This window comes from Rhinichthys klamathensis, unplaced genomic scaffold (genome assembly GCF_029890125.1).
Source record: "Rhinichthys klamathensis goyatoka isolate OS25496 unplaced genomic scaffold, OSU_Roscu_1.1 h1tg000065l_1, whole genome shotgun sequence".
Taxonomy (NCBI): Eukaryota; Metazoa; Chordata; class Actinopteri; order Cypriniformes; family Leuciscidae; genus Rhinichthys; species Rhinichthys klamathensis.
In genome coordinates, this window is record NW_026606608.1 from 3502501 (window position 1) to 3508192 (window position 5692).

General features: G+C 35.6%; 2 non-coding genes and 1 pseudogene across 2 annotated transcripts; all 3 read left to right on the forward strand.

Annotated features, from left to right (window-relative positions):
* Window positions 1–5121: 5121 nt before the first annotated feature.
* LOC130084553 (5S ribosomal RNA) lies at window positions 5122–5240 on the forward strand. Its single transcript, XR_008806983.1, has one exon. It is a non-coding gene; the product is annotated as a 5S ribosomal RNA (ribosomal RNA).
* A 61-nt stretch (window positions 5241–5301) lies between these two features.
* LOC130084554 (5S ribosomal RNA) lies at window positions 5302–5420 on the forward strand. The gene has a single exon (XR_008806984.1). It is a non-coding gene; the product is annotated as a 5S ribosomal RNA (ribosomal RNA).
* Window positions 5421–5593: 173 nt separating this feature from the next.
* LOC130084580 (5S ribosomal RNA) lies at window positions 5594–5692 on the forward strand (annotated as a pseudogene; the record flags this gene model as incomplete).

Here is a 5692-nt window from a genome sequence, read left to right on the forward strand (position 1 = left end):
TAAGGGAGCACATGGTATCTTTTCTTCACCTGCCGGCATACTTAGAGGACAAAGTGATTGAGGACAAATTGGAGTTCTGGGGAGTCACTCCCATGATGAAAATAAAAAGAAGGCTCTACCCTGGAACGAACATTGCTGATGGGACAAGGTATGTGAAAGTAAAATTTCCTAAAGATGTAACTTCACTGCCCTATAGCGCAAAATTTGAAACGGCAGATGGCGCCCAGTACTTTAGGGTTATTCACGATGGGCAGGAAAAACTTTGTCGCATGTGTATGCAGCCAGGACATATCTTAAGGGACTGTCCTGATTTTAAATGCTTTGAATGCTACGAGCAAGGACACTTTGCGAAAGACTGTAAAGCTGATAAATGTCCTGATTGTAACAAAGCATTTATGAGATGTGATTGTGAAAGTGAACATGAAGAGGAGATTAATGATGGAATGGAAATTATGGAACCTGAGAATAATATGGAAATGATGGGTACTGTCAATAATGAAGAAGAGGATGATGGGACTGTGGAAGACAATGAGGAGAGTAAAGGGCATGAGCAAGAAAAGAGTGGAGACAAGGAGTTGGAGAGAGGAGAGGGGGATGCGATGGAGGGAATTATGGAAGAGGGTATTGCGGGTCCGGTGAATGATACAGTAAAAGAGAGGAGGGAGGATAAAAATGAGAAGGAGCAAGTTGAGGAATGCATAGAAGTTAATTTGGAGGAGCTTAGGAGGGGAATGAAAAGAGGAATAGTGAATAAACCAAATGTAGAAGAAAGTAGGGAAAAAGGACAGAGAATGAGAATGAGCTTAAGTACAAAACAAGATAGAGACTTAATGGAGGAGGGGGGAGAAAATGATGAAACATGAATGTGTTGTTTTTAATGACTCTATGTATTGTTTCAATCAATGTGAGGGGATTAACTAGTGTGGATAAATTTGGAAAACTGAAAGAGTTATGCAAAAAGGCTGATGTAATATTATTGCAGGAAACATTTTGGAAAGATGAAATGATGGACAGTTTTAAAAAAAGATGGAAAGGAGGGATTTATTATAATAATGGGGAAGGGGGGAAAGGGAAAGGAGTTGCTGTCTTATGCAAAAGAAACTTGAGTGATGATGTTGAAATCATATACCAGGATAAAGAAGGAAAATGCCTTATTGTGAAAATATCTATAGAAGGGGAAACTTTTTGTGTGTGTAATGTACATGCACCAAATGCAGAGGGGGATAAGAAAATGTTTTTTAATAATTTAAATGGCCTGATAGAAAAATGGGAAAGGCTTATTCTAATGGGTGATTTCAATACAGTTTTCAGTAGAGTGGATATAACGAATGACATGGTTTACAAAAGAGACAGTGGGAGAGAAGAATTGCTCAAATTAATGGATAAAAATGATCTAATAGACATATGGAGAGAGATGAATGAGGGTGTAAGAGACTTCTCAAGACGACAGTTGGTAAAAGATAAAATGAAGCAAAGTAGAATAGATTTCATGTTGGTTAAAAGGAATATGAAGAGAAAGATTGATAAGATATACTATAAAATGACTTCTTTAAGTGACCATGGAATGCTAATAGTACATCTGAATGAAACGGGGGTGGAGCGGGGAAAGGGGATATGGTGTTTAAATAATGAACTATTAAAAGATGAAGGGTATAAAATGAAGATAGAAGAAATTATAACAAATGAGAGAGGGAATGAAATGTATGAAGAAGACAAGAGGGTATGGTGGGATAATGTAAAGTATGAGATAAAGAAATTTTCAATAAGGTACAGTGGTTTGTTACAAAATATTAAGAAGAAAGAAGAATTAACTGTTAGAAATGTTTTGAAAGAAGAATTACAAAAAGAGAATGGGGATATAGAAACGATTTTAGTATATGAGAACAGACTAAAAGATATTGAAGGAGAAAAATGTAGAGGAGCTATGATAAGAAGTAGGGCAAAACATGTAATAGAAGGGGAAAGATGCACAAAATTCTTTTTTAGCCTAGAGGAAAATAGACAAAAGGCTGATACAATAAAGGAGGTATTAAAAGAGGATGGAAGTAGAACGAAAGAAATCAAAGAGATATTGGGAAGTGTAAAAGAGTTTTATGCACGTCTTTTTAAAAGTGAAGGGACACAAGAAGAAGAAAAAGAGTTTTTATTAAGTAAGGTTAAAACAAAAGTAATTAAGGAAGATAAAGAAAGGTGTGATGCTGATCTTTTAGATGAAGAAATAGAGGTAGCAATATCACAGTTAAATAATGGTAAAAGTCCAGGAGCAGACGGATTGACCAGTGAATTTTATAAGGCTTTTAAGAACACATTAACACCGGTCTTAAAACAAATATATAAGGATATATATGATAAAGGGGAAGCAAGTCTTTTGATGAGAGTAGGAATGGTGAAATTAATTTTTAAGAAAAGAGGTGACTCAGCAGATTTAAAGAACTATAGGCCTATATCAATGTTAAATACGGATTTTAAAATATTGGCTAAAGTTTTGGCAAATCGGCTAAAGGGGGTTTTACCAGAAATAATAACAACGAATCAAGCGTATTCAATTATAGGGAGGGAAATTACAGATACGGTAATTAATATAAGGGATAAAATAAGTTATATGATAGAAAGCAAAAAGAAGGGATTTATGGTTAGTATTGATTTAGAAAAAGCTTTCGATAGGGTAGAACATGATTTTTTATTTGCACTTCTAGAGCAATTTGGTTTTGGGGATAAGTTTATAAAATGGATCCGAGCTTTATATAAAGATGCAATTAGTTTTGTAAAGTGTAATGGTTTTATGACAGATGTTTTTAGCATAACAAGGTCAATAAGACAGGGATGTCCTTTATCTGCATTATTATATAGTATTGTAGCTGAACCTTTAGGTTTAGCAGTCGCAGAAGACGAAAATATTAAAGGTGTTGGCTTTGGCGGAATGGAAAAAGAACAAAAAATTTACCAATATGCAGACGACACAACTTTAATTTTAAAGGATACTGAGAGCATTGAAGGAGCTATGGGGCAAATACAAAATTATTGTAAAGGTTCAGGAGCAAAAATAAACATTGATAAAACTGTTATGATGAGAATAGGGACGTCAAAACAATTACCCAACTACCTTAATTTTAAAGAGGAGACAGAAAACATGAAAATTCTGGGAATTCGAATTGGGAAAGAGGAAAAGAAAACTAGAGACATAATATGGGATGAGATTTTAGGAGGGATTGAGAGAAGATTGACTTTTTGGAGACAAAGGTTGCTGAATCTAAGAGGGAAAATTTTGATTGTGAATACTCTGATGCTGTCAAAAATATGGTATGCTTTAGAGGTAACTCCATTACCAATTTGGGTATATAAAAAGTTGAAAGCGTGTATCTTAAAATTTATATGGGACGGAAAGCCAGCAAAGATTGCTTACGACACAATGATAGGGCCTGTTGATAAGGGGGGTTTAGGTTTGTTAGATCCTGCTTTAAGAATGAAGAGTTTAAGGGTTAAGACAATGAAGAAATTTTTAAATGAGGATAATAGACAAGAGTGGAAGGACGGAATGAAGTATTTCTTAAATAAGTGTGGAGGTCTTAATATGGGCGAGGAAATAATATGGATGAAATTAAAGGAACATATGTTAAAGGGTATACCAGAATACTATAGAGAAGTTTTAGGAGCGTGGAAAGAATTCTTGCCGACAATTGTGTATAAGCCAGAAGGAATGAACGAATTTTTGAATCATCCGTTGTTTTTAAACTCTAATATTGTATTTGAAGAGAAAGAATTATATTTCAAACAATGGATTGCAGCAGGTATAGTTAAAGTTAGAGATATTTTGTATGAGGTAATAGATGGCTTTATACCACTTCAAGGTGTAATAGATGAAATTGAAGGAATTGGAGATGAAGTGGAAAGGCATGTAGTAAAACAGCAATTTGACAAAATTAAAAAAGCAATTCCCAAAGAGTGGATAGAAGGAATAGAAAAGAGATATGAAGGAAAGGGAAAGGTTGACATGTTTTTAAAAGAAAGTGGGAATAAAAATTCTTTTCAATCATGTTCTTTAAAATCGTTTTATAATTATTTTAGAAATATGGTTTTTGTCCAGCCAATAGCAAATGGTTTTTGGACTAGGTTATTTCCAGAGACTGAAGCTGAAAATATTTGGGAAAATGTAAGAATAAGATACATGGATCCTATGATTGAAAATTTTAATTTTCTCTTAAGACATAATGTAATTTATACGAAAATGAGACTATGTAAAATGAGGTTTGCACAGAATGCAAGGTGTGATGTCTGTAAAAATGAAGATGAAGGGGTTTTACATTTGTTTCTATTGTGTTCGAATCTTCAGGATTTTATGAGAGAGATAAAACAATTTGTGGAAGGAATTTTGGAAGAAAGAATTGAACAACAAAGTGAATGGAATAAAGTATTTTTGCTTGGACTAAAAGGTAGAGGGAAAAATAAATATATAGTCAACTTTGTTCTAAGCGTGGCAAGATATGCAATATGGTGCAGACGTAATGTAATGAAAGGAAGACAAGGTAACATTAACATGTGGGTTTTCTTTAAAAAGAGGTTGGAAGGGCATATGCAGATCTTGTATGAATATTTCAGCTTGAATGGACAAACTGAGAGGTTTTACAAAACAATTACAGGGAATGATACAAGAGTATTGGAATGTTTCTATCAATATAAGATAAATATGCCAAAGTAAATATGCTTGTAACTTGATGGTGTCTATGGATGGGCGAACTAATATGAAATCATGTTAAGTGAATTGTATATGAGACGATATGTTGCAAATGATTTGTGTATATGTAGAATGCGAAATGTTTAATAAAAAAAAAAAAAAAAAAAAAAAAAAAAAGCACGCCCGATCTCGTCTGATCTCGGAAGCTAAGCAGGGTCGGGCCTGGTTAGTACTTGGATGGGAGACCGCCTGGGAATACCAGGTGCTGTAAGCTTTTTTGTTTAAAAAAAAACAACAACAAAAAAAAGAGTCACTGAGCTTCTTCAAAAAGCTGGACATAGTCTCTTTGTTTCTTCAAACAGCCTGAAATGGTCTCTGCGCTTCTTCAGAAACCCTGAAAGTGTCTCTTAATTTTTTCTTCAAAAAGCCCGATTTTGGCAGCAGTTTTCGCTTACGGCCATACCACCTTGAGCACGCCCGATCTCGTCTGATCTCGGAAGCTAAGCAGGGTCGGGCCTGGTTAGTACTTGGATGGGAGACCGCCTGGGAATACCAGGTGCTGTAAGCTTTTTAGTTTACTTCACTAATGTTCTAACCTTTTAAATAGGCCGATTTTGGCAGCAGTTTTCGCTTACGGCCATACCACCTTGAGCACGCCCGATCTCGTCTGATCTCGGAAGCTAAGCAGGGTCGGGCCTGGTTAGTACTTGGATGGGAGACCGCCTGGGAATACCAGGTGCTGTAAGCTTTTTTGTTTAAAAAAAAAAAAAAAAAAAAAAGAGTCACTGAGCTTCTTCAAAAAGCTGGACATAGTCTCTTTGTTTCTTCAAACAGCCTGAAATGGTCTCTGAGCTTCTTCAGAAACCCTGAAAGTGTCTCTTAATTTTTTCTTCAAAAAGCCCGATTTTGGCAGCAGTTTTCGCTTACGGCCATACCACCTTGAGCACGCCCGATCTCGTCTGATCTCGGAAGCTAAGCAGGGTCGGGCCTGGTTAGTACTTGGATGGGAGACCGCCTGGG